Source organism: Zosterops lateralis (assembly GCF_965231275.1).
Source record: "Zosterops lateralis genome assembly, chromosome: 1".
NCBI lineage: Eukaryota > Metazoa > Chordata > Aves > Passeriformes > Zosteropidae > Zosterops > Zosterops lateralis.
Window position 1 is genome coordinate 27,613,330 of NC_139762.1, and position 19,568 is coordinate 27,632,897.

Here is a 19,568-nt window from a genome sequence, read left to right on the forward strand (position 1 = left end):
GTAAGTTAAAAACCAAAACCAAATGTAAGCAGCAATTGAACAAGGTTAGCAAAAAATCAACAAGGTTAACAAAATTTAAAAAAATGGACAACTAAGAAGCCTGGCATTTCCTCCCTAGATTCATATGGATTTAACATTTTTTAAAAAAGGATGTTTCTTGAGACTATTATCAATTCTGATTTACTTTGTAGTTAGCTGTTGTTGCAAAAGTTGGTATAATAAAATATGTCTTACAGGATGCAATGAGCAAATAGAATCTGCCAGGAAACAAGCACCTCTCTCTAAATTTAAAATACAAAAATAGTTATTTTAAATACAGAGAATATAATGTAAAATAGATATCCCAGCCTAATTTATTTGGATCACAAAGAAAATGAAAACTTTTCTAACACTAGAGCTAACAGATGACAAGATTAATATCCATTCTAGAGAGAAGTGCACCACAAAAGTATGAGTACATATATTTGTACTATTAGAATCTTCTCTTAACTTTCTTCCAAACTCTTATGATGAAAAGAAAAGAAAAGAAAAGAAAAGAAAAGAAAAGAAAAGAAAAGAAAAGAAAAGAAAAGAAAAGAAAAGAAAAGAAAAGAAAAGAAAGAAAAGAAAAGAAAAGAAAAGAAAAGATAAAAGAAAAGAAAAGAAAAGAAAAGAAAAGAAAAGAGAAGAAAAGAAAAGAAAAGAAAAGAAAAGAAAAGAAAAGAAAAGAAAAGAAAAGAAAAGAAAAGAAAAGAAAAGAAAAGAAAAAAGAAAAGAGAAAAGAAAAGAAAATCTCTTAGCCTGATGGCACTGAAAGGTAAAATTTTGACTTTGCCAGTTTATCTTGCAACTGAGTAACACAAAATGTCATAGCAAATTTCTTGAACAAATATTCTGAAATGAAAAGTCATAGTGTTTCATCAAGCAAATCAGTTAAAACTTTTTGACTTTATTGAAATTATTTCAGCTTTATTTAAAGAAGTGTTATTGAAACTTAGCTGCTTTAATTTTAATGAGGTGGTATTCTTCAATGAAAACAGTATTATCTCAGAAGATTTTAGAAGATTTCAATTTTTCTTTTCACATCTGATGCAAATGTCCATTTGAAATTAACAGCTTACAGTGGGAGACAGGAAAGTGTTTCATATTGGCATAAAGCTTTTCTTCCATGGAGGGTGTCATGTTTTAAGCCCAGCTGGAAACTGAGCACCATGCAGCCTCTCAACCTCCTCCTCCTCCCTTCCCTCCAACCCAGTGGAATGAGGAGGAGAATCAAAGTAAAACTTGTAGGTTGAGATACAAAGAGTTTTATAAGGAAAACGAAAGTCACACACAAAGAAAAGAAGGAATCAATTCACTGCTTTCCTGTGGGCAGGCAGGTGTTCAGCCATCTCCAGGAGACCAGAGCCCCATCAAATGTAATGGTTACTTGGGAAGACAAATGCCATCACGTTAAATGTCCCCCCAGTTGCTCTTTCTTCCCCACTGTTTTATATACCATGCATGATGCCACAAGGCCTGGAATATCCCTTTGGTCAGCTGGGGTCACCTGTCCCAGCTCTGTCTCATCTCAACCTCCCATGAAACCATAAGTTCCTTGCCAGTGTGGCAATATGAAAGGAAGAAAAGGCTTTGGCTCTGTGTAAGCCCTGCACAGCAATAGCAAAAACATCTTAATACCATTCAGCACAAATCCAAAACACAGACTATACTAGACACTGAGAAGAAAATTAACTCTACCCTAGCTGAAACCAGCACAGAAGGAAAGGAGGTGAGGAGACTAACCTACCAGACATTTCACAAGCTACATACATGGCTACTGCATCAAGAAATTTGTTTTGAGCAGTCATGTAAGAGTGAGGGTGATTTTAACCCTGCTTCAGACCATATCCTATTATAGCCAATTGTATATTATTTTTCCCAACTCCAAAATGTAAAACAAATGTAAAACAACAAGAGTAAGGGCATCTACTATGAGACCCTGCTTATCACTCTGTTGTCTGCATAAATTGTACTCAGAAGAGCTTTTCAAATTTCTCTTGCCTTTTAAGAACATACAACCATAAAAATATTTTCCAACTAGCACCGAATTAAATCCATTGTGCTTTCCTCTGACACTGATGAAGGAATTGTGTGCTATGTTTTCATGACAAACACATCATTAGTGTACATACATTTAAGCTGATTATTTCATTCAGCAAGAAGGGACATTAGGGTTAGAATGATACAAAAGCGCAAATCACACTTGATGTTTCCCAAATACCAAGCTTTGTGTGATCCAATCAAGATTTCATCAAATGTTTTATTAAACTCAGTCACGCGAGCCTTGCTGGAGCCAGATGATCTCTTATTATCAACTAGGAGTAAATTACATTCATTTTTAAACTGAATTTCAATGAAACTTTTTGTAAAATACTTGGAAGCTAGAAGGGGGTTAACTTATAAAACCACAAAATTGCTACTGTGTTCTTCCCTAGAAATGAAATAATAAGCAGAGAAAATCAGCATTGTAAATATTGCTGATCACAAAAAAATTGAAGAATATGATACCAGCATATACGGTATGATCACTAATCACTAAAAGAAATTCACTTTGATTTATTCCTCATTTGTATTACAAAAAGTATCATTTTAATTTGAAACAAAAAATAAGAAAATGATTCCTGACTAGGGAGATAAATTGAATGTTAGTAAACAGCATAAAAAATGCTGCATGTTTCCTCCATAGAAAAGTTACATTTTCCATCTTGTATGTGTAAGATGAACAGGGCAAAAACCTAAATATACATATTCAAAAGCATGAATGAACCTCCCATTCAGAGGGTGAGGAAGAAAATACTGAAAAGAGGAGTTTCTGCAGCAGGCCTTCCTGAAATGGACCCTATGTTAACAGTAACACGTGCCAGATAAGGTGTATTAGAGGCAGAAAGAGACTTGCCTGTCCACTGAACTGCTAATTCTACACCTGAGGTATGCTGAGTGGAGAAATCCTCTCATCATCTGAATAATCAAGGGAGAAAGGGTATTTCTAAGCTCTGTAACCTGCACTGCAGAACTGGAAATCATGGCATTAATTTAGCTGCAAGTACAGTTGTAAGAATCCTACTTTAGAAGCTATCTTAGAAATTACAGAATAATGCACACAGGGGTAGGGATACAGCTCTCTGAGGTATGTGCAAGGGCAAATCCGGTTCTTTCCCGTCACTGTCTGCTCATGTCTGTGAGTAGATTGCCTGGTTTTCATCTCTCCATTCACACCAATTAAACCTTTTAAGCAGGCACTGGAAATGCTCAACTGCACACTCAAGCCACATGTCAGTCAGGTAAAATAATGTGTTTACAATTGTTTCCAAAACCATTTGTTTATATTTAGCTTGGCATACTGCACTGGGCACACCTGGCAGGATGGGAATAGCAGGGGGCTGCAGGGTCACCTGCTTGGGAGGAGGCCATGAACCATGCTGTACTGAGATCAGGAGGGAAGGGAAAAAGAAAAAAGAAAAAAAGGGAAAGGAAAAGGAAAAGGGAAAGGGAAAGGAAGAGGAAGAGGAAAAGGAAAAGGAAAAGGAAAAGGAAAAGGAAAAGGAGGAGGGGCAGAGACATGAGGAGACACCAAGGAGCCTCTCTTGGGGAACAAGGATTTGGGGGCCCACAGGAGGAGATGTGCTCTTGGGAGGAGGCACTTCATGTGAAAAAGGACGGACAGTAGCCTGCACATGGCCCATGGGAAACAGGGAAACCCCAGAGGACTGCAGCCCAGAGAGAGCCTGTGCTGGAGGCTGTACACTGAGAAGCACAAAGAAGGGGGGATGCCCAGTACAGAGCAAGTAGCAGCAGTACAAAACTCTTATACGCATCTCCAATTTCCTGCATACCACATTCAAAGGAAGTTGGATGGTCTGAGTTTAACTCACAGGGAAAACAAAGAAGTTGACAGAAGAAAGGGGGCAGAAGAAGTGCTCAGCTTAAGCTGAGCCTAGGAAGTATGGGAATAAAGGTTTTTAACTTCTTATTTCTTCTTTTTTTTACCTCAATTACAGATCAGTTGTTGTGGTGTGTTCCCAACTTCCCCCCGAATCCCCATGGAGTTGGTCTGACCCACAGATGCTCCATCCCCTTTACCTGTCAGTTAAGTTAACCCTGCCCATTCTTCTAGATCCCTCTATGCCAATCCCCAGTTGTCCTAACCTCTTGTCCGCCAGTCAAGTCTTGTCCCCTCCCTTTGTTCCAGAGAATTCTGCGTTCCTCGGTACCCTCGGTTCCTGGGCTCATAAACTTTGTACCCTCCCCTTTGTATCTCCCTATTGGTAGTGACCCTTCGTACCCCCCCCTTGCAATCCTCACCCACTGTGTTACCATTGGTTGTTGCATTGTACCACCCCTCATTCCACCCCCTGTTTAAAAGCTGCTACAGAGGAGTGTTGGTTGCTCTTTCTGCCTGACTCCTTCAACTACGGTAAACCTGCTCTTGGAGCCTCATATTGAGAGCCTCCCTCTACCCCTTCACCTGGATCCTTGTGGTCGCCTCCTCTGCCTGGCTTGGGGCTGCACACCCCAGAGGTTCTGCAGCAGACACTGTCTGTGTCCTTGCAGTTCCCCACGCTCGTTATAGAGCTCCCACCCCACAGCTAGCTGGAGCTCAGGAAGCCTGAAAGGGAGCATGAAACAGTCAGTGACTAAAAATTAATATTTACTGGGAACAAATTACACTAAATGTAAGCTCTCTGAGGGAATACTGTTTTTTCTGCAACATGTCAATAAGTTCTTATATTTTTTATAGGAGTTTCCTTATCATTCAATTGATGAGATAGTCAGAGGATATAAAACTGCATTATCAGCCTAATTGTTACCATTAGTCTTCCCCTGGAAGAGGTCTGATGTATGACTAATTTTAAATATATTCTCAAGTGAAACTTACAGCCATGATAACCACAGCAGATGTTCAGGACTGTTCGCTCTTAATTCTTTTGGTTTAGATTATATTGCAACAGTTCCACATTTTTACAGTGGATACAACCTGGAAGATCGTCCTACTTCTCAAGTACAAGAATGTACACTGCATCCCATACTTCAAGCACTGTGTTCAAACCCTTAAGTACAAATTGGAAATTTAAACTAGGCACTTATTTGAAAATTGAGTGTAAAGAATGAAAAATAAGATGTCTGACTTGAAATAGTGTTAGTAATGAGTAACTGATAGACCACAATGCATTTTTTTGTATCCAACTATACTTAATCATTCAAGTAGTGAAAGAAAAGCAGTCATTCTGACACTTGCTGCAGTATAACCCCTCTTAGATGACTCCCTAAAGCATAGACCATTCCGAGACTGACACCTTGATAGGCTGAGACCACACCTTCGCTAACAAGCTAATACATCAGTTACACCAAGCTGAGAGGAAAATGGCAAGAACATAATAATTGATTTAAAGGATGGTCAGGATAGTGCAGTTTCTCTCAATACTGATAAAAATAAGCAAACCAAATACTGCATGGCATTTACAAACCAAAATTCTTCCCCTTTCAAAATGCAAAGAGCCTAATTAGACAACCATATGAAGAAACAGATGCATAATTTACTGTTGGATAGACATTACATAGCAGTAGAATCACATTGGGAATTTCTAGTGTCAAAATTTTGCCAGCATATCTTATTATTTATTATTTCCTCAGGGAAGACTGAGGACTCCTAAAACATCATTGACCAAACTGTCCAAATATCTCCTTTTATGACAAGGTGACCCTCCTGGTGGTTTCAGCAAAGCCTTTGGCACAGCATACTCCTGGAAAAACACATGGTTTGGACATTTTCATTCTTCACTGGGTTAAGAACTGGCTGGACAGCCAAGCCCAGAGACTGGTGATGAATGGTGTTGCATCCAGCTAGGGGCCACTCACTGGTGGTGTTCACCAGGGATCAGTGTTGGGCCCCGTCCTGTTTAATATCTTTATTGATGATCTGGATGAAGGGATTAAGTGCTCCATCAGTAAATTTGCAGATGGCACCAAGTCCTGGAGTGCAGGAAGGCTCTGCAGAAGGACCTGGACTGGCTGTATAGATGGGCCAAAACCAACAATATGAGGATTAGTGAGACCATGTGGCAGCTCTTGTGCTTTGGTCACAGCAACCCTGTGCAGGACCATAGGCCAGGCACAGAGTGGCTGGACAGTGCCCAGGCAGAAAGGGACCTGGAGGTACTGACTGACAGCAGACTGAGCATGAGCCAGAGATGGGCCCTGGTGGCCAAGAGGGCCAATGGCATCCTGGCCTGGATCAGGAATAGCAGGAATAGCATGGCCAGCAGGAGCAGGGAGGTCGTTCTTCCCCTGTACTGGGCACTGGTCAGGCCACACCTTGAGTGCTGTGTCCAGTTTTGGGCCCCTCAGTTCAGGAAGGACATTGAGATACTTGAACACATCCAGAGAAGGGGCAAAAGGCTGGTGAAGGGTCTGGGACAGAAGGCCTGTAAGGAGTGGCTGAGAACTCGTTTAGCCTGGAGAAAAGGGCTCAGGGGTGACTTTATCACTCTCTGCGACTGCCTGAAAGGAGGCTGTAGCCGGGTAGAGGTCAGTCTTTTCTCCCAGGCAACCAGTGGCAGGACAAGAGGACACAGTCTTAAGTTGCATCAGGGGAAATTTAGACAGGGCATTATGAAAACATTCTTTGCAGAAAGAGTGATCGGGCACTGGAATGGGCTGCCCAGGAAGGTGGTGGGGTCACTGTCCCTGAAGGTGTTTATAAAAGCCCTGGATGTGGCACTTAGTGCCATGTTCTAGTTGACAGTGTGGTGTCAGGTCATAGGTTGGACTCAGTGATCCCAAATTTCTTTTCCAACCTAGTTTATTTTGTGATTCTGTGAAGTAAGTGTGAGGACCTGGAAGTCCTGATCAGGCATGCGATTTTTTTACTGTCTGGAAATTCTCAAAACCTTGAATGAGAATCTCTTCATAGATAGCCAGTATCAGTGTATTACTTTTCTTAACATGTATTATGAGTAGAAGATGCTCTCATTTGTCTTTTTAAGGTTTTCTCACTATTTTGTCCTAAAATACCAGAAGACTAAATGCAGCATAACCTCAAACTGGGATACTGATGTGAAAATAGTCTGTTTCTTAATTTCAAAAAACTCCAATTCTATATACACCAAATGATAAGAAGGATTTGAGTTGGAAGGGATTTTCTAAAGATCATAATGTTCAACCCCCCTGGCAGTGGGGGGCAGAGACATCTCTCACTGTACCAGGTTGATCAAAACCCCATCCAGCCCTACTGTGAATGTTTCCAGGGATGGGGCATAGGCCATGGGCCATGGGGCATCTACAGTTGCTTTGGACAGCTTCTTCCAAGGTCTTGTCACTTTTATTGCACAAATTTTTTTCCTTATACTGATCTAAATCTATTCTCTTTCAGTTTAAAACCATTACTTCTTGTCCTGTCACTACAGACCCTCTTATAAGCCCTTTTTGAGAGTTGAAAGGCTGAAGTCCTTTTTCAGTATTGAAAGACAGCAATAAAGTCTTCCCAAACTGTCTCTTTCCCAGGCTGGACCTAGAAAGAACCTAAAAAGTCTGCCTGTGCAATAGACTGGTTAGAATGGTAGGTTTTTATTTTTATTTTTATTTTTTTGTTTAAATGTTGCTAACAGTTTGACAAAATAGTGTGAACATCCCTCTTGTGAACTCTTTTATCCCTTCAGGGATTAAATGTAGTAGTCAACAAGTAACAGCTTAAATCAGTAAATATAAGTGAATTTATAATTCTACCCTGATGGTTAAGATACCTCTAGATATTGTGATAAATGTGTAAATATTCTTTAGATATTATGATAAAGGTATAAATATTGACTGCAAACTTGTAGTGACTGTGTGAGTCCTTTGATGACCACTGAACTGATGTGAAGAAGATAATTCTTTGGTGATAGAAATTTCCCAGAAATTCAAATCTGGGTAGTAGCAGCTCTTCCACAGACATAAGGTGAAGGGTAGGCAGCAGAGTGGAAAGGAAAGAAAGCCATTCAGTGGACCTGATACTGAAGAAGATGGTGCAGGGTCTCATACTCTGTGCAGTCACTCAAAATACTGGGTACAGATCTACTGAAAGTAGGTGAAGTAATGTACCCACTCTCTATAAGGAATTGGAAATTCTTAGATTTCCTATGCTCATTGGTAGCCAACTTCAGTTTGTTTAATCATCACAGGCAAAGGTTTACAGTCAGTCTCACCTAATGGTTGAGACTCGTGCTACTAAATGCAAATTCCATACTATGGTAATTCCTTTTGTTTGTTTTTAGCAGCAAATCTGAGCAAAAACTAAAGATAACACATCACTTCAGGCAAAGAAAGGTGGCTGCATGTCTCAGATATAACCTGCTATTTGTGACTAAGCACAAGAAACAGAATTAGTTCTGTTTGCCTGACAATGTGAGATGGTCCATATGTTATGTATTTCTGAATTCCATGCTTTGAATTTGTCAAGCATACAAAATACAAGTAAATGTTTTTTTTCCAAGACACAGCTATATAGGTGTATATATATAATGTTGAAATTCTCTAACCTAAGAAGCTGTTTCAGTTCAGCCTAAAACAAATATGATGATAAAATATGGTTGAAAGTTATGTGGAGAAAAAAATGATTACTTTTTTAAGAATTAAACATTTGAAGGGAATTGTTGTTCCCTTCTTTCAATTGCATGCATAACTATTCAAAAGGCACAAACCTTACTTTTAATAGTTTAAGTATTTTTTTCCTTCTTATTAGCTTTAACAGAGTGTAAATAAGATTCAGGACAGAATTTTAATGAGAAATGTTTCTGCAAATTTTTTTTTAAACTAAGACACTCAAAAACATTGGTTCTAGAGCTGTCATTTCCAAAGGGAGGTTTCATTTATGTGAAGTTTGGAAGCTATCTGATATGATTCTGGTATGATCTGATGTGTTTCAGATGCTGTACATGCTTCAATAAATAAGATGCAAAACACTGATTAAGATAATTTCAGCCATTTGAATTCTTTTTCTATGTTGATTTTCAATGTGTTATAATGCCTTTTGTAATTTATGATGAGACATTTTCAATCATCTCCTTTTTTGAGGTCACAGAAAATTTGGCAAGGAAATGTCTAGATTTTCAGTTTTTGTTAACAGAAAAAAATCTCTTTTGAAGGGATCACATAAATCCATGAGGTGTAGGAGATCACTGATTTATTTTATTTCATGTAATGAAAACACATCTGTGGAAACAGCAAATTAAGTCATGATGAGGCCAAGCACCCTGAGGAGTCGGAGAGAAGGATGGTTATTAAGCAAGGAGCAGTTAGGAAGCAATCATGCTGCCCTCTCTTTCTGTCCATATGAGGCATTTCAGCCTGGTTCTGGAGCAACCACCTCATCCCAGTGGCTGAAGTAACCACTTGTGCCACTTCTGTTTAAAACCGAAGACCAGGTTCAAGGGTGAATCTTTTCAGTGCAGACTGGCACATTTAAATGGGGTCTTAAATTTACATCTTTTCTTCTTGTGCTGCTCTTGGACACCTGCTGACAAAATAGCTTCTCACTTCCAAACCAAACCTTTTAAGAATAACAAAACTACTGATTGTTGTATGTAGGTCTGATCTGATCCTGATACCGCTGATATCAACAACGGTTTGGGAGTTTAATCTCAGTGGGAAGATCAGACTGATTAAGCAATGGGCATTAATAAAAATAGACTCTTCTTAGTAGAGTTTAAAATAAGGCAACTATTCTGTTTTAGTGATAAATTCTGAGGAAACCTAAGTACTTTGGTGAGCACTCCATAATTTAAAATCCTGTATTTGTTAAGGTACAAGGAAATATTTTTTGCTTTGTTAATCAGAACAGAAGATTACAGAATTAATTCTGCTGTTGAAAAAGAAACAACTAGATCAAGAGATACCTTACTCCCACATTAAATTCAATAGGAACTCGGTCTGGGAGTAGGTGTACATGTAAAGAAAGTAAAAGATGAATATAGAGTATTTTATTAGGAGGAAAAATCTAGGAAGCAAAACCAGCATCCTTTAATTTATACATTAATGTATTTCTTTCTAATGCATGAAGGAAGTTCTGACTAAGAAGACCATTCCTTTTATAAACAGGCATTTTTTAAACTACCTTAATTATAATCAGGCTCTTGGTCCCAATATATGATCCTATCCACTTTAGGCAGCGAAACTTAGAATTTTATTTCCAAATATGATCCAAGAAAAAGGATCATAAATTAATTCTGAGATATGTTGATGTTCCCTGACATACACTGTCTGTCTAATCATCTTCTAACAGAGGCATACACTTCATAACTCTGGTTTACCTGGATACTTAAGTACAGGAAGAACTGTCTTGCCAAAGCTTTGCAGTGTAGATAGGCTATACCAGGAAATATGGCTAAGATATTCTTGGAAAAAGACCCAGTTAGCTCACAGCAGGCAGGTAAATGTTGCCTTTACAGCAGAATTTTTTATCTTCAAAATAACTAGAAAACATATTACTTAGTTTTATTGCATCTCCCTTTTTAAATTCAAAATGGAACAGAAAGCCCCACAGTGGACCTTCTTTCTTTCTCTCAATCCCAGACATCAAATTCCTGAAGCACATGAACACTGGTTTATTTTTAATACAGCACTTGAATCTTTTATTCATTTCACACATACATGCTGATACATAGGACTTTAAGGCCAAAAGATGGTATTTGTCTGAGCTGGATCCTCATTAGTTTCAAATAAACTTGCTTTAGACCAGTAAACTTGTTCTGAATTCACCAGCTGGTCATCTGGTCTATAACTGGAGAGTGTTAGACTTGTAAATAAAATGAATAAAAACCATTCACAAGAGACCATACAGAGCTAATTTTTCTGTAGCATTTTAAAGTAGGATAAGTAAGGCTGAAGTTAATGAGGTGAGCACTGCTGAACAACTGATGGCAGAAGATTACAGGAACATGAACTGTTATTGCCCTTCATTTGACCCATCTTCTTCCATTTCATCGGGCACTACAGGAAAGAGACACAGGAGCTGGTAACACTGATGTGTCATGCCAACAATCTGGAGTGCTGCCTAAGCTGGCTAAGGTTTAATGTCATCTGCAGCTCTTAAGGATGCACTTCCACAGCAGGAAGACAGGGCATTGCTATTTGAGAGTGAAGAGATTAGCAACAAAATTGCTAAGATTGGAGTTATTATGGCTGGAAATATGTATGTAGGCACTGAACCCAAAATATAAAATAAGGGTTAAAGGAGTGACAAGGTTAAAAACACTCTATCAAAAACATAGGACATTGTTTCTAAAATATTATTCGCAATGGTAAAATTAAGAAATTTATTATGTCAAGACTAAAAGTCTTGAAGTTGGAAAGTCAAAGCCCAGCTGACTATCAGCAAAGATGTTTCGTTGTAATGCAATGAAGATGGCAGCAAGATTGCATTTTAGAAAATATACCCGCTCTTTCCCTGTTAGTTTCTCAGGAGAACAAACTGCAAACATATCTTTGAAGGACATATGCAACCCCCCCCCCACCCCCACACATGCATTAAAAAAAAGACAAAAACAAAACAAAACAAAACAGAAAAAAACAATAAAACAAAAAAAAACCCCAAAAAAACCCCCAAAAAACCCCCCAAAAAACCAAAAAAAAAAAAAAAAAAAACAGGTAAGAAACCTAGCAAAAAAAAACCCCCTTGACAGCAGGCAAGAAGTGTGGCCTAAGATCTATGGAGACTGAAGAAGGCAAGATTTTGACTCAAATTAAGTTCTAACATTTGATAACTACTAAAGGTTGTAGAGTTTGTCATTGTCAGTCAAGAGGGCCCAGAGCTGCTGTGAAGACTCCACTGCCAAGTCTCTTCTGTACAGCACAGAAGTGATCCTGGCCAGGTGAGCTGGATACACATCTTGTTGGCAAAACTCTTAACATATTCAATGCTATTTAATATGTTTTTAGCATGGTCCTGATGGTAGATCACTGAAGTCAATAGAAAGTTAATATTTATTTTCTTTAGTAAAAAAAAAAAAAAAAAAAAAAAAAAAAAAAAAAAAAAAAAAAAAAAGGAAACTAAGACATTGGTTTTATACTTCAATTTTGGCCTAGAAAGGGAACACCTACATTAATGTTTCAGGGCAGACCAGGAATATGCTTTTGAAGCAAATCCTCTGAAGTATTCATATATTTCTTTCATATTGCAAAGTACTGTCAGGGTACAAAAACTTGATAGAGAAGTTTAACCAGAAGATGCTCTCAGAGCTTACTGTTTCTCACTGACTCTTCTCCACCTGCTAATGGGCACTTCTCATGGGAACACACTACAGCTAATTCCAAGTAAAAATTATTTTTACTACAGTCACTACAGCACGAGCTGTAACTACCCCTATAGTTAACATTGCTACTTAAATAGTCTTTCCTTTCTCTGACAGGGCAGAGAGCATTAGATGTGTTCTGGTTTCTCCACTGTGGCTCCTTTGCCCTCAGCTTCCTGCTTGTACACAAGTAAGAAATTATGCCTGTTTCTGTTTTCTCAATAATGAATTCTGTAATGATCCTTTTCTGTCAGGTTTTTGGCATTTTTATTTTTGCTTTGGGGGTTTTCTTTTGTGTCCTTCTCAACCTTTGCTTCAGTAAAAATCCTGCTGCATTAACAGCCTGGTTCTAGTAATCCTTACTCTGCCAAAATCTTCCCGGCTTTCCGGTGGGGGTGGGAGATGGGCAAGGACCACTCTAGTGAGGGAATCCCTGCAAAACTCATTTTAGAGGTTCAGCCAAGCTCCTCTTGCTCAAAGCTTGATTTTGAGAGCTTGGTTCTTGATCTGGAATCTTTGAAAAATCATTCCTGAGATAGTAAAATGACTGAATGAGCTGTCTCTGTAGCTAAAGAATCAAAAGGAAGGGAACAAGGAAGAATAGCGGCTGTATCTCATCCAGTTCTGTGTACAATGAGACTGCATGAAGCTATACAGTTCAGATAATTTTTCAGTGTCTTGGTTCAACTGAGGAAAATAAGTGAAAGCAGATTTATGTTGTGAAGTATGTTTTTCATAGGAATAAATTAATGTTTTCTAAATACTGTTTAGGACATAGTTAATTAACCAACTTAAATACCTTTGGTACCCAGTGACCTTGGCCATATTCTTCCATCTGAATTTTGCTAGATTCCTAGGAAGTCCAGCTTCCCTGTTGTCACCAGAAAAAATGGATTAGCAGTGCATATGGAGCTGCTGTATCTGCAGCTCCATGAGCTATCAGTGATGTAAAAGAAGGCAAACTTTACAGGAAGAAGTTTGGAGTTGTTTTTTTGTCTGTTGGGGTGTTTTTTATTCTATTACAATGCAATAACATAGCAATAAATAAACCATGAAGAACAGTACTTGACATCTAAAAGCAAAGAAAAAAAAAAAGGAATCTCAGTGTATTAGGAATATTGATATATGAATTTATGGCTAGCCAGAAATTTCTGCATTAAATAAGCTGCAGCCGTTAGACAGAAATAAAGTTATATATTCATTAAAAATGGAAATGATGCATCAGGTTCAAGTATTTCTAACAGAATTCAAGGGTGGAATTTTCAAATGATTATTCCTCAGATTTAACCAGAACCTGCTTTAATCTGTATGTAGCTGCTGATTTTTCATGACAAAATGTCCTTTAAATTTACCATTGCTAACATGGTCCATTGTCAAGTACAAAATATTTTTTGACTCATTGATATTGTAGTCTTGAAAGACAATAGGAGTAATGTTGGAGCTATCTTGACTTTAAAGGGTCAAAAGTGAGTAATATGGGTGCCAAATGAATGAGTTGTGAAATAGCTGCACCCCTGAAGAGACAATAATCCTTTCTGCATTCTTTATATTCCACTTAACACACTACTGAAGACTTAACTGTAACTTTATTTTTTGTTATTAAAGTTACTTGAGCAAATGGAATAATTTCTGCAAAAAAGGAAGGAATGCTTTGGTTTTCTAAATTAAAGCATTTGCTCAAAGATTGATTATAAGTGAATGAAAGTCAAATGGATGCAAAAGAAAGGGTTGATAAAGTCTTACTAGGTGATAGTTGAAAAAGGCTGGAGGGAGGTCTGTGTGTAGAAAGTCAGGTGTTAATTTGCAGAGCAAAAGAATTTGTGTCTTCCTACCTAATTTGTTGATGTGGCGAAGTGAAGGTTGACATCTTACAGTCTGTTGCTTACCAGGTTCTGTATGGATTCTGCTGCCATGGCATGTCTTTGGAACAGAAGATGTACTCAAGATGGAGGCTGTTTGTGTAACAGTAAGAGAGGTATCTGCAAAATACTTGGCTTTGTAATAATACATCTTTTAGCTCTCTCTAGCCAGAAGTTGCTTAGGGACTGACTTCCCATGTGTGTTCTGCAAAGCACTTTCTTTTTAGTGGAAGTTTTTCCGTTTTGTAATGAGAGTGAAAAGAGGGTGATCAATCGTACTGGTTCAATTATCTTCTTTATCATGAGATGATGTAAAGGGGGCTGTGAAGGAGAAGAAAAGATGTTTAATTCTGTTTTTCAGTAAACTATTAATTTTGATATAAAAGTAATAGACTGCTTAAAAAACACAAAGGAACAAATGAGAGACAGAAAATGAAGAGAATGAGTTAAAGCCTGAAGAAATAAATCTTGATGAAAACTAGTAGGTTTAATAGCAGATGAGAACGCAACATGCAAGACTTCCTAAACTCTCACCTCAGCCGATATCTTGTCTCAGCAGAGGCTGAGGGTTTGTGGATGAACAGAGCCAATGAATTATGAGTCAACATTTTTCAGCTCAACAAATCAAGTAAGTCATAAATGAGGTAAGCTTAAATACTTTCACCTCAGATGGCAATATGCAAATCCCACAAAATATTTTCTATTCAGGATGTGGATAGATTCTGTGGAGTCCCAAGAATTGTGTTGTGTCTGCAGATACAGAATTGTATCTCCACTTAACGACATGACTGGCATGCTATAACAAATGAACATGAAAAAGTAGTATTTTGCATTTTTGAAAAAAACAATAGCAGGTTTCAATGCATATTAACAAATAAACCAACTCCAATATACCTAATCTTTCCTTACTCAGAAGAAAAGCAGGAAAGTTACATTTACCTTGTAAAATACTGTATGTTTCTTTCAGAAAGAGAAACTCATTCCAGTTTCAATTCTGAGATGTTATTTATATCATCTCTGTTCTGCCCCCAAATACATTTCTAACCAGAACAAAACCACAGTTCAACTAAGTTTGTTAGAATATAATTCAGGCTGTCAATATGTACTATATTATTTTCTGCATCTTGGGTTCTGGCCTTTATGCTGAGTAGTCCAGAACTGCATAAATATTTGAGTTTTTTCTTTAAATCAATGTATTTAATATAAAAACTAAACTATATGATATTCATTTTAATTCTTGTAAAACAGAATTTTATGTATGCAGTCAAGGGAAATTTCATATATTTAAAAATCCTAATTCCACAGTTCTGCCTGACTGTAAATTCAAGAATTTGGGTGCTCCTTTCAGGGTTCAAGGTGTTCAGCATGCCTCTGTCATCTCTGGAGTTTAACTTATGAGTTTGCAGCAAACAAACCATGATGTGTAAAACATGAGTGAAAATTCATGCCTGCTCTAAGGATGCACTTGAACATTCTATTTAATCAAAATGTATTTCATAATATACTTTATTTTTTGAAAAATAATATTTTAAAAGGAGAAAATGAAAATGTTGAAAACTTTTAAAATTTTTGTAACTCAATGTTCAGGTTTCTATTTTAAATTTATTTTCCACTTTGTAATATATATTTTTATATAACAATCCATACAGAAGAATTTATGCAGGAAGAAAGTAAGAGATCAACTTTAGAAATTCAAGAAGATGTAGCTTTAGGTCAAACTTAACTACAGTGAAATGCTTTTTTCCATTCCTTTCCCTGGAATGCAAATTCAGTATAAAATTTGGCGTTCTTAAAAAATTGTTCTAGTGAGAAATTTAGGAAAGATGATCAGGCTTTTTACAAGGAAAAAGATTTAATTTGGACAGGATCCATTTTACCTGACAGTTTCCATCCAGAGATGTGATACCTATTGTTGGGTAGTCATTGGTATTACCTCCAGAATTCACAAAGATGGATGACATTCGTCAGATGGTTAATCTCTATCCTTGGGTCTCCTTTTTGCACAATTTTATCAAAAATTTGTGTACTTTGATGTCTTAGAAAAATCCTAGAAACTGTTCGTAAGTAATCTTCAAATTTTAAATACTTAAACGATTTGTAAATGCAAATTTATTGTCCAAATCAATATCCTTATCCTAAAAGATATTAAAAAAAATCAAGCAACAGAGATAAGTAGCAATTATTATCAAGGTGTAGGATTAGCTTGCACTTTATTCTTAGGTGATCTGTAACTATCTATTGTAGTGACTTGGTTTTGAACATCAATATGGAGAATTGAAATTGTTCAATTATATAGTAGTACAAAGAGAATTGGGTCTGAATTACCAATTCTCAATTAACAAATACCAATGCCAATTACTCAAAATTAGCTTTGGTTTTCTAATTGCTATACACACAAGGACTCAATTACTGTGCTTCAGTCCACGTGTGTAAAGGAATATCTATGACCAGTATTTCAGGGTGAAACTCTTAACAAGCCTACAGGGATATCAGTATTATGGGGATTCCTCACCTGTTTGGGTGGTTTCAGGCTTCCTCTAATCAGTTTTAAACATATAAACAGGTACTGCTGAGATATTTCTGCAAATAACTATAAGTGCCTCAGTCTGAAAATTTCTTAACAAATTTTTATTTCTAAATTGGCATTTATCAGTCCTCTCTTTCCTATCTGTTCAATTCAACAGCCATTAAAAAAAAAAAAAAAAAAAAAAAAAAAAAAAAAAAAAAAAAAGACAAATTATCTTGCCGACGTTTAAGAAAAGAGTATATAAACCCAAACATTTCTATTCTTTCAGTTGTCTCTTTTTCCCATTGGCCCAAAGTGAATTCTAGAACTTCAAGTCCATCTAAAATGTAGTATTCAAATGTAATTTTCCTGTATTCACACATAGGAACTCTGAAACAGTGCCAGTGATTATGTAGCCAAGCACTTAAATTTTTCTGCAAATTATTTGTTTTGGAAGACCCTATGACATGGTGACATATACTCAGATACTATAACATTGGATATGTACTGTTCGAACAGAGTATTAATCCATTCAGTCATTCTCTGGCAATTTTGCACCCAAAGCAATACTACAAGGAAATTGGACATAGTTTCTCAGCTAATTCTGTCAAATTGGGAATTTTTTATTATACCCAACAGTAATCATTTGTTGCAGTGCTTTCTATTAAACAAATAATAGTCTAAAGTTACAAATGCTAGTAAGTATGGTTAACAGCAAAAACAGACCTGAATTGTGAGCATTAGATTTACAGATGCTCTCATTTGCACATAATCTTTGCAATACTAACCCCACTAAGTTTCATGGTGATGAACCACACCAAACAAATCTTTCAAAAATGACTTTATAGACTGACACTAAGACAGTATTTACCCCAGTGTGGATGAAGGTAAATGGGCAGTAATCTGAGAGACAGGGAGCCAAAGTGTTCCTGTTCATCAGTGTAGGGGGAATGTCTAGCAAATAAAACACCACGTGGGACATATGGAACATTACAAAGAATTTACAGTAAGTATATCATAAAGTACATTTTTCATTCAAGATTTTTTTGTTGTTGTTTAAAAACTGGGTGGTCTTTAAATAATGTAATGGATCATAATGGATCAAAATGAAACTCAACAGCCTATATAGTTGAAATATATTCTGCTTGAACAATTAATAAAATTTGGATAATGTTATTTTTCATCTTGATTTAGAATAAAGGCAGTAGGAAAGCATGTCCTACCCACCTGTACTGAAAAATTATTAATGATCTGGTAGAAAAAGTGCTGCTTGAAACCTACAACTTTAGTAAGGACAGTTCTAGTTCAATGTAAAATTGGGTAACTCTACCCTGACATTACAGCTAATGATAATGTTCAGAATGGAAGTGTTGGCCAGTAATTGTTGCAAGAAAAATATGAGAAGGGAAGACAATGGGAAAATTATTTCTTGACTGCTACCTCCTATGACACAGCTGCATAAGGAGGTTGTTCTCTAACTATGAACATCCATATTGTTTTTGTCTGTTTTGTCCAAAGGTAGTTTTGAATTACCCATTCATGATGAGAGAGAAGTGAGGCCTAATCTGTATATCCAAATTCTGCTGATTCTGCAGTTAAAGTATCTGCAATAACTTGCTGCAGCTTGCAGTAATGCTGATAAAGTTAATGGTCACTTAGGCAAAATAGACCATTGATTGCAGAAATGTACGTCCTTCAGAGAAATATGTGTCTCCATGGAATCAAGGCACAAGTTAAGAAACTTGAAGTCAGATCACTTTGTAAACAAGTGCAATAATGAAAATAGATCTAAGCATTCTAGTTTATATTCAGTTATTGATAAGGAGTGATTGCTAATGTGTGAGATATTTCTGACTCTTCCAATTGTTATTTGAATTTTCTGACCCTTTGAGAAAAAAAAATTGGAGAAATTAAATACTCCTGTGTTGCCTGATTAATACATGTTGATCTTTTCTTAAAATGTACTACAAATTCAGAGATGGTGCATTCAAGCCAGGAGTTCATTAGTACTAATTCTTCCATGGCATGTGTCCATTTTGCTTTGAAATCAACCAAATTGAAATCCACTAGGTTTATGAAATGGAGGAAAAGCATTATTTCAACAGAGTTCTCCAGTTAAAAGATATAGTGGCATTAAGTATTGAAAAAGAAATCTTGTATTTCAGGAAAAATAAAATTAATAAGGGTTTCCTTTTATTCTACCTTCTGGAAACTTTTGTTATGGTTGCCTTCTCTCAAATTCCTTTTCTGTCAGCAAAATATCTACCTATCATACTGTATATGTTATAAATAATTTCTAACTTTTCTCAGACCAAAGATTAAAGATGAAAAAGATGTTTATCAATCAATTCTCAGTAATTTTGCTCCAGTTTCAAATTGACGTTTTAGTATACCACCTTTTCAAACTTTTCCTTCATAAGTGCAGGCTCAGATGATGCAGCAGCATTGCAGCTGAATTCTGTCTGGCCTGTTCTCCTCAGCCTTTTCATTATTTGTTGACTCTGTCTTGACATTATCTTTTGCTATCTCTGCTTAATCTGGATTTTAACTGATATTCTATTTGGCTTGTTTCTCATCCTCCTTCCACCTTTGTTTGCTGATGTTTTTCTGACTGTCTTCCATATATTAATATTTTTTTTTTAAATTTTGTGAATATTTTTGTTGTAACTTCTTTAAAGATAATTTGAAACCTTAGATATTTGCTTCCACTTTCCTCTGTTTTTTAATTCAAGGAAATCTTAGGTAAATTTCCTATCCACCCTTATTATTATTTATTCTGGTTTTTTTCTGCTCTCTTCTTGATGTGTTTACCAAAGTACACATTAGCTCCTGTTGTTACTAGTCCTTGCTATAAATTTATAAAAGAAAATGATTACATAAGATTTAAATACATGTATTTATCAAAGACAACAGAACAGA